The sequence below is a fragment of the Mandrillus leucophaeus genome, unplaced genomic scaffold (assembly GCF_000951045.1).
Source record: "Mandrillus leucophaeus isolate KB7577 unplaced genomic scaffold, Mleu.le_1.0 Scaffold276, whole genome shotgun sequence".
Lineage (NCBI taxonomy): Eukaryota > Metazoa > Chordata > Mammalia > Primates > Cercopithecidae > Mandrillus > Mandrillus leucophaeus.
In genome coordinates, this window is record NW_012102876.1 from 1668301 (window position 1) to 1679441 (window position 11141).

Consider the following 11141-nt stretch of genomic DNA (forward strand, 5'->3'; position numbering starts at 1 on the left):
GAGTTGATGGGTGCAGCACAGGAACATGGCACAAGTATACATATGTAACAAACCTGCATGTTATGCACATGTACCCTAGAACTTAAAGTATAATAATAATAAAAAAAAAAATTTTTTTAAAAAAAAGAATCAAGTGCTGGGTAGAAACAAATATTTGCCTTGAGCATTGTCTTCAATGAAGGCAAAAACAATTTGGATTTTCATACTTTTCGATAGTGGAATAAGTCTAAGACAATGAGTCCTATAAGATATTGGATTAGAAATCTTCGAATCACATTTCATGAACACATTTTCCTCCCTCAACAAAATTCTGTCAATCTATATTAAACCATTAAGACTCAAATGGTTTTTAAAAATGGCAAGTAAATAAAACAGTCATAGGGTTTTATTGGACTCTAAGTTCTCACATTCCTTAAATTATACCATGGGCAAACACAAATTTACAATTTATCTGTCTTAACTTTGCCCCTATATTTTGTGAGGTGAAAACATTTCAATTTCAGTAGCTAAGCAATTTCAATATCCAGTCACTTTGCAAAAAAGTCTACTTTGTCTGACTACCTGAATACACAAGTCCATCATTCTTAAAACAAAATATTTGCCTCAATACTTCTTTTGTTGGCTAGTATAAACTAGTATATAGCTACTAGTATAAACTAGTTAGTTAATTTTGTCAGCTCTTGTCTTGATAATCTACTTTACCTGGGACACTTATACCTTCCTCTAAGATCTGAATCTCACCCTGTCCTTACCAGTATTTCTTAAAACCTTAACAATGTGCCCTCAAAATCCTGTCCCAACACTGGAATCTTGAAGCCTGCTGTTGGGCCCACTGACACTATTCACTTGTCTAGATCTTTGAAGCTTATTGGTCCTATGTCAAACTTCTCTACTTATCTGTTAAAATGTTCACTAATTGTAAAAAAAAAAAAAAAAAAAAAAAAAAAACCAGGTTCATATGTGTGAGCAAAGAAATTATGTACAACTGGAACTTATAATTTAAAGGAAAGCAAAGCATAAAAGTTTGAAAAATTTGCAACCTGACCATAAACAGTAGGCCATATGGTAGAAAAGAAAAGTCCATTTTCTGGGGAGGAATTCAAGCCAGCTGCAGAAATTCACATAAGTAAAGAGGAGCCAGATGCTCAGTCAAACAATGGGGAAAAGGCCATGAAGTCATTTTGAAGAACTTCCTGGAAGCCCCTCCTATCACAGGCCAAGAAGCCTAGGAGGGAAGAATGGCTTTGTGGGCCACAGCCAGGGCCCTGCAGCACTGCAGAGCCTGGAGACTTTGTATCCCAGCTGCATCCCTCCATCCCAACTGTTCCAGTTCCAGCTGTGGCTCAAAGAGGTCCAGGTACATCTCAGGAAGCTTCTTCAGAGGGTGCAAGTTGTAAACCCTGGGGTTTCCATATGGTCTTAAGCCTGCGGGTTTGCACAGTGCAAGAGTTGAGGCTTGGAAGCCTCCACCTAGATTTCAAAGGATTTATAGAAAAGCCTGTATGTCTAGGCAGAAGCCTCCTACAGGAGTGGAACCCTCATGGAGAACTTTTACTAGGGCAGTGCAGAGGGTAAATGTGGGGTTGGTGACCCCGCAGAGAGTCCCCACTGAGGCATTGAATAATGGAGCTGTGAGAAGAGGCCCATCATCCTCCAGACCCTAGAATGGTAGCTTTACTGGCAGCTTGCACCCTCAGCCTGGAAAAGACACAGGCACTCAGTGCCAGTCCATGAGAACAGCTGCAGGGGCTGAACCTGCAAAGCCACAGTGGTGGAGCTGCTCAAGGCCTTAGAAGCCCACCCATTGCATCAGTGAATGTGGGATATGGAGTCAAAATAGATTATTTTGGACCTTTAAGACTTAATGTCTGCCCTGCTGGGTTTTGGACTTGCATGGGGCCTGTAACCCCTTTCTTTTGTGTAATTTCTCCTTTTTGGAATGGGAGTATTTACCCAATGCCTGTACCCCCATTGTATCTTTGGAGTAATTAACTTGGTTGTGATTTTACAGGCTCATTAGTGAAAAGGACTATCCTTGTCTCAGATGAGACCCTGGAATTCAGACTTTTGAGTTAATGCTGGAGTGAGTTAAGACTTTGGGGGACTGTTGTGAGGGATGATTGTATTTTTCAATGTGAAAAGGACATGAGATTTGGGAGGGACTGGGGCAGAATGATACAGTTTGGATCTGTGTCCCTGCCCACATTTTATTTCACATTGTAATCCCCAATGTTGGTGATGGGGCCTGGTGGAGGTGATTGGATCATGTGGGTGGATTTTCTCCTTGGTGCTGTTTGCATGATAGTGAGGGAATTTTTCTGAGATCTGATCATTTAAAAGTATGCAGCACCAGCCCCTCACCCTCCTCCTGCACCACCCGTGTAAGATGTGTGTTGTAAGGACAGACTAATACATTTTTCCTTAGGAAATGCAATCTCTTTTTTAATTTAAGGCTAAGAAAACACAGTTATTATTTCTACGATTATTCTTTTCTGGACCCATTTTATTTCCCACAATCTAACAGGCACTAGTGCTGTGTTCCCACTTTGTATCTCTTTCTCACAAATCTCGTCTACTTTTAATAATTCAATTAGCACAATATATAGGTGGCCGCAGTTTCAACATTTATGTTTATCCGAAGCTCCCCCTATATCTGCAACTGTCATCAACAGTGTCACTTGAATGCTCCACTATCATCACAAAATCAGAATCTGATTAAATAGACATTAAGCACCAAGTATCTGCTAGGCACTTTCTAGCCATACCCAGTGCTGTAATCTAATTACACAAACAAAACAAAACTTAAACTTTAAACTTATGATCTCTCTACCCTATAAACCATGTTTTAATGCTATACGAGCTATGGTATATTGGGCCATCTACCGGGATCTATGTACTGTACCCAGGATCTCTTAAGTATATAAATACATACACACAGATATAAATTTTTAAAATGTAAGTATCATTATCTTCACTAAAATATGATATTTAGACTCAGAAAATTTCATTTGCCTAAGACTTCATATGATAGAGAAAGGATTCAAACCAAGATCCTTATGATTCCAAAGTTTACGCTCTTTACATTATTCCTCACTTCCTCTAACCTCTACTCTGTTATTCTTAAATACACGATAGTAATGAAGACCATTTACTGGAGTCAGACTACTTGAGTCTGAATTTTAGATGTCGTAGTTACTATGCTAGTAACCTGAGGTCATTTTACTTTATTTCCCTCTGCCTTGTTTTTAAAATCAATTTTAATTAAATTAATCATTATTTTTAATATAATGGGGCTAATAAATACACATACTTCACTAGATTATAAGAATTAAATGAAATATGAAGCATGTGAAATAGCAACTAATACATGATAACTCAATATATTATTCCTGGGAATCATCTAGTAGTCAGAATGTCTTATCAATTCTTTACTAAAATTCTTCTCTATCCATTTCCATCTTTTCAGGTTTAATGTTGATAGTCCAAATGGAGGAGTCCATCATGTCAAATGACTGGTCCATTTTCTATCCTAGGAACCACATTCATCCCTGGATCTGCCACCTGTTTTGTGCTATACTTCACTCCATGAATAGCCTGCCAGTTCTTCTCTATCTAATTTGACCTTTAGGCCAAGCTCAAGATTGCTTTAATCAAATTCTTTGCTAATTAATCCAATCAGAAGTCATAATTTCTTCTTCCTACTGAGAAACCAGAAGTTGACTCTTGTTTTATGATTAGATAGGGTTTAAATTCTTGGGTAGTCTTAACCATGACTGTGACCTCAGATATACACTACTATTGTCTGCACAAAACAGCCTTATAACATAGCTCTGTCCCAATGTTCACTAAAGCACAGATTTCTGTGATCTTTGATTCTCAACAGGCCTTAAGGAAAGATCCTTGGATACTTGGAAATTATTCTCTACTTAGTGTTATCAGTCAATGCTTCATAACAATCAGTTGTGAGTATGATGCATATAATTGCTCATATTTTCAGAATTTTGTTAAAGGAGAGTTAGACTGTGTATTCATGAGGACAATAGACTCTAGCTTCTGTGGGAAACAAATTCAAATTGCAGTGGATTAAAATAATAAAGGTTTATTTTTTGCTCATGTTTAATCTGCAGAGGTTCAGGTGATTTGCTATGGATTTTGGGTGTGCTAACTTCCAGATGATTCAAGCATATTGATTTACATTATGCAGATCCAGAATCTCAGAATCATTCACTTCTAGCAATAAGGTCAGAACAAAATTAGATAAGGAATAATTGAGGCAGTTTATAGGCAGGCCTACATAGTGGTACACCATCTTCCACATTTTATTGGCCAGATATCAGTCACATGACCCCAAACCAACTGCAAAAAAAAGCTGAGAAATCGCTTTTGCTGTCTTGCCCAGAGGGAGAAATGGGATTGATCTGCATTTTGCTAGTCTCTGACAGGGGACCAACAAAACAACCCTCTTTCCCACTGCCATCCATTCTTACAATTATGAAGCTGTTTCATCCCTGTTCCTAAAAATTATATCAGATCTTATGACTATCCCATTCCAGGGACTATCTCATTCCCATTCCAGATAATCAAACATTAGTTCCAAGAATAGTCTCAGTATAGTAATCAAAATGTCCATTTTGAAAAATAAAACTGTGAAAATCATTTGAAACTAAAGTTTTCCTCTTCTCCAACTTTCACCTAAGGGAAGCTTTAATTTTCCGTTATGCAATCTGTTGTGTAACTTCCAGGCTTTGTGAAGTCCCAGAATTAAAGAACTATCCCACAATGCCTCTTGAGGTCTCTGAAGTTCCCAATTTGTTTTAAACCAGTCTTGTTTGACTGCCACAAGCTTACTGGTTTCTATTTCCCCACTGGAGATTCTAGGCCTGAACCAACTTCAGCCCTTAGGTTGGTCTCAGACTGGGCAAATGCCCTTCGAGGAAAAAATAACATAAGATTATCAGCTCCCTTTCCAAAGGCACTCCTTTCTCTAAAGTTTTAATCTATTCTTCGTTGTTTTCACAGTCACTTGATGTCTTTAAAATTGGGATTGGTGTAATTTATTTAACTTTTTCAAGGCTTGTTTTTTCCCCCAGTGGGAGCATAGGTGTGATCTCTCCTACTATATTTAAAAGTGGAAATCCTGCTTTATTGATTTTTAAAAGTTAAACTACATTTATTAAATTAAATTTCCCCTAGTTCCATAAATCATTTATTGAGTTTGGGAATTTCTTGTATTTAGAGATATAACCACAAAATGCATTTTATCTAAAGACATTATCTCATTGTGAAATTAAAGTGATACCTTAAAGAGTAGAATAGTGGCTACTGGAGGCTGGGAAAAGTAAGAGGGAGAGATAGTCAAAGATTGGTTAATGAATACAAAATTTACAGTGAGATAAGATGAATAAGTTCTAGCATTCTTTAGCATTGTAGGGTGACTATAATGAACAACAATTAATTATACAGTTTCAAATAGCTAGCAGAGCAGATGTTGAATGTTCCCAACACACACACACACACACACACACACAAAAATGCTTGAGGTAATGAATATTCCATTTACCCTGATGTGATCATTACATATTGTACCTATGAATTAAAATGTCACACTGTACCCCAAAATATGTACAATTATCATGAGTCAAAAATAATAAAAGCAAAAAAATGGTTTCTTTAAAATTAGGTATGTTTATCTGTAAACATGAATTAATATTTGCACAGTTGTAAAAAATAATATACATGAAAGGACTTTGGATAGTGAAAAATAATATACAAATGTGAATTTTTTAAAAAAATTACAACATGGAGTTACTTGAACAATCTGAAAAGTGGGATGACTTCCCCTTATACTAATTACTTTTGTAAAATCTATAGAAATATGGTGTTTAACGTAGGGTCATGAACAACTTCCCCTGAACAAAGTCTTTTTAGACATATATTCATTCAGTTCCTAAGATAGAGAAAACAATGTCATTTATTAAAGATACATTTTTAATCAATCATTTTAAGGTAAATTATCTGACTGAATTTTCACAGCATCAAAGATATCTTCTACGTTATAAAACTAAGACAACTCAGGCTGTAATGGGTTGGTAATTTTACATTACAGTCACACAAGTAGAAGGTTGAAGGGCCAGTCTTTAAACCTCTGAAAGTAAGTACAAACCTAGGCTCTCTGAACCATACCAAAGATTCTTTTTGAAATCATGGTCTTACTGGAAAGAAAAGGAGATTATAATTTGAAGTTTCTCTGTAGTTTCTTCTGTTCCACTTGCAGCATAAAATGCATTTTAAAAGTTGGACAGCGTCTCCTATAGTAATTACATGACCAACGAAGCTCATTTGCCTGCAGGTTGAAGGAAATCATTCTGGAAGTTTCCTTCTGGAGTATTACTTTCTCTCAACTACCAACTATATAGTGAACTCACAATTGTACTGGTATGTTAGAGATCCATAGGGGAAGAAGGGTCTTAGCAAAAGTCAGTTTCCAGAAGGTGTAGAGACTGTTCAGAGACAATATTAAGAAAGTAGAGGACTAGACATAGGTTATTGAGGACAGAGTGGAAGGGTTTCAAAAGTTGAGGCCTAGGTGAGAAACGGGATCAGATGAGAGAATACAGCCCTATTAGAAGTTGAGAGTCCAGGAGACAGCAAATGACCCAGAGGTCCTGAGCTTTGAGAGGTGACTAACAGGAACAGGAATGAAGGCACAGTGGAATTCATTCTGAAAAGCTTCAAGGCAGATGGTGCTAGGGTGGCTATGAATGTTGAATGGAGGGAGGAGTGGGTAGTAGATGAGGACTGAAATTAACTAAAAACAGAGTGAGTCCCCTGTGGGAAAGCAACCAGTGTTTGATGATACAACAAATCACAGAAGGAGGGGAAGACAGTCCCAATGAGAGAGCAAGAAATTCCTGTTGACTCCTCTAAGAAATCTGAATTTGAAACCCCAATTCTTCCGCCACAAACATTTGACTATCACTTATAAGCCTTTACATTTAGCAGAATGTTCCCTTTTCAGCTTCATTGTTTCAGCTATTAGAGCTAAAGGAATATCACTGTCACCTGATTAATAAAATATAGTACTTCCCAGATATTACTTTTTAGTATAGCTCTCTTTGTCTTTACTAGAGGTCTATCAAAACATATTCATCTCAGTTTCAATATAGACAATTTAAAGCTTTGCTGAATAATTTCAAGGACATGGTAAAAGATAAAATTCTCTGAAAGTTAGCTTAACTGTATTCACTACTCGCATGCTTTAAGATCCATGTCTTTGCCTTACTTGCAGTGAGACTATTTAACCACCACAATTTTATTGCAGGATATAAGGCAAACTATGATCAAACTACCAATCAAGGTAACTAGAGGAAGTGTAAAAACTTAATGTTAACTTAATGTTAACTCCATAGTTCATATAAGAATACTTTTTGATATAATTTTTCCTTGTTTGGTTTTAGGAAGATGATTCTATTTAAATAAGTTTCATACATTAAACTAGGTACATTCAAATACAAATTTGGTCCCAGTAAGCATATTTTACTTTTCTAGGTAGCTTATTCTGTTACAAAATTTACAACCTGTAGAGTTAGATTTTCTTTTAAATCTGGTTCCTGTTTTCCTAAAGCATGTGCCATCCCTTCTGCCTAGAATAATCTTCCTACCTATTCTGTTAGAAAACTTTTTTCAGCATTTAAAACTGAATCCACTCATTTCCTTTGTAAAGTCTTCTTTGACCCTCCTATCTCCACTGCTACGTCTCTGAAGTTAATAATTTCCTCCTCTGAACAATGTATAGATATATACAAATATAACATATATAAATAAGTAAATATATATTTTTATCATATTATTTTACAATTCATATACATGTCTGTCTCTCAGTGATTATTTGTGGGGATAATATTATATTATTTTCATTAGTATATCCACAGAATAGTAAGTGTTCTAAGAACATGCTCAATAAATTTTGTTACATTGAACTATGTTTGGGCTTGTGGACTAATTTGTGACTTGCTTAATTTTGGCTGATTTTGCAATGGTGTTTACCAAAATTAATGTATATGGTTAAATAGAGTGTAAGATAGTGACTAATCAGATATGAAAACTTCCTTAAGGCCATTAGAGTCTAGGACAGAAAAAAAAAAAAAGCATTACCACATCTGAAGTGTCTCCATTACTGGAGATTTTTATTGACCAAGAAATTTTTATTTGGTATACTTCCATCCTCCTTACCCCATTCTTCTTTCTCCTTCTTCTGGTACTTTTCCCTTCAAAAGTTGAGCATTTCAAAAATGTCAAGGAACCCCTCTTGCCACACACTTAATTAAGAAAAAGACTGTATGTAAAGATTGTTTCTCAAACTTGAGTAAAATACAGACCTTTCTTAAAATGAAAAAAAATTCATCAATTACTAGTGTTGGCTTAACTTATATTTGTTATGTTACTAAGATATGTATAAGAATAAGAGTAGGTATAAATTCATGTATTATTTTAGAAATAAACCGAAACACATTTCTAAATTAAATACATAAATCTAGGACTTAATTAAAATTAATATATTAATTAAATGTTTTATAAATGTCACTGTTTGACATTTAAATGTCAATATTGAATTCCATAGTACAAGCATGCATTTTCTTGTCTTATGTTTTACTTTTTGTGTACTTAGTTTTTTTCCCTTGTACTGCCTAGTCTATTCTGTGTATATTTTCCATTATTACTATCATTTTATTTCTTTTTAAACAGAAACATTTTTTTAACTATGAAAACATTATTTTAGTGGACCAATTAAATTAATGATGCATAATAAAATATAATAATGGAAAATTTAAAGGACCATTTAACAAATATTTCTTCATTTTATATTTACTACTCTACATTTTGCCAGTGAGCTTGTACAAGTTGGTAGAAACAAAAAAATGGTTTGCCCAACATATTTGCTTGCAATCTGAACTGACTGTTTTGGCACAAGTCCATTTGAATTCAGCATGCCTCTGTTAACATGGTGCCCTGATAACTTTTAACCATCATATAGCACCAAACTGATTATAAACCCAAAAGCAAACCAGAGCACACAAATCTGTTGGAAAATTAATTTTTAACTTGGTTCTGCAGATGACTCATTTACTCCTGTGTTTTGTCTCTCAGATTTAATGGGACTTTACTGCTGTGTCTTGGAAGTGTCTAGGAAACCTCATTGGGTAGTGTCTCCATCAAGACATCTTCCCACTGTTGGTCATTGCTGTAAATAACACATTGTATGATCAAGAAGTCACTTTATTTCTTGCCTTGAGAAAAGTACAGGTAGCATAGTAGCATTCACCACCTAAGTACTTTCCTCTCGAAACATAAAGATTACTGGAACCCTTTCCTATTATGCCAGCTTTTTCTGTGTTGGCCAAAAGAATTCCCTATCTCTATTTGGTCTTCCAAAACATTTTTGTTTCACACAGTCATCCAATTCTTGCCTCTCTTTATGTTGTATTCCTAATTTGTTACACACATGCAATTAATTATAATTAAAGGTAGGGAGGTGTCAATGCTGTAAGAGTTTTATTTTATAACATAAAGTTGTAGAAGTCTTCAGATAAGTGAGAGATTCCTTTCATCCAGGGTATCTGAAGGGGCACCTCGAAATACAGTAAATAAGCGATATCCATATCCACAATCATATGTTGTTGTTGTGGGAATTTTCTGGTTCCACTCATCCCTAGCTTGCACTCAGTTTCCTTCTCTTTTCCAACAAATGTCTATCTGCTTAACCACCAGGATTGGAGCCTAAACAAAGATATGTGGCAGCTCCATGCAAATTAGAGGAAGTTTCCCATTCTTTCCAGGTAAATGTAGCTCAGCACCAGATTGCATAGTTTGGTAAGCGGGGCACATGCTGATTTTAAGCCCTCATTTTTTCCTCCATGGTTGAGTGCTCCATTTCAAAGCATGACCTACACAATTGCCTATGATGGCATTGACCATGATTAACTCAGACACTGTCACATAAACCAATTTAGATTAATAAAATACAAAAAGAACATTAATGGGGACTTTGGAAAATTAAAAAAAAAATTGTTCTATGGAATCCATGAAAAAGGCACTTTGTCCTACTGGACATTAATAAGAAAGCAGATAGTTTTAGTTCCTGCAAGTTGATATCATAGGGCCATAAAGTCTTGGGATTAGCTTTAATAGGAAGCTATATTAGTTAGGCTATAATAAACAAAAATGACTCAAAAACAATATGGTTTATTTCTAATTTAAATAAATTCCAAGTTTTTCATTGCTTTTGTTTTTACTTTCAGGGATAGAAGAGCCTCACATTTTTAAAAACAGCTTTATGGAATTATAATTGATGTGCAAGAAACTGCATATATTTGAAATAGACAAATTAGAAAACTTTTGACATATATATTTACATGTGAACATTCTAGTTCATTCTAGATTATTCTTTTTTTTCCAGCCCCAGGTTGTCTCTTCACACACATTTGCCGATCAGTACTTTGCTGAACACTAAAGGTGTACCCTCTGCATATCTCCTTAGTTCTTTCTCTGTGCAGCACTTTCCTTTCTATTTGCTGTTTTGTGAACTCCATCTGCCTGGGTCCCTCCCAGACTTATATCTGATGCCTCATTTTAGAAAATGTGCTGGAATCTGCTTGGGTTCCTGCTCCCTGAGCTGTGTCTTGCAAATTCTCTCAAGGCAGTAAACTGGAAAAGTTGTAGGACCCACTCATTTGCTGTTTTTAAAAGATTACTAACTATCCTTCAATATCTGACTTATATGTCCAATACATAGAAAACCATTGCTTCAAATATTTTGTAAGATTTATTCATTGTTTCAGAAAGGAAGATATATCTAGGCCCTTTCTCCCATTCTAGTTAGAAGCAGAAGTGCCCAGTCTCCTAATATCTTGTGGCTCCTCCATTCTCAACATACAGCTTGCATGATCTCTATGCTCTTTTCTGTCAAGCCACAGAAAGAGAAAGAGCCACATGATCGACATGAAGAATCACATGTGAGTACTTTCTGTGAGTCAAGTCTGAAAGTGGTTGCTAACTTCTGTCACATTTTGCTGGCCAGATCTTAATCACATGGCTGCACCTGACTGAAAGGTCAATGGGAAATAATACTCAAACTGTAATTA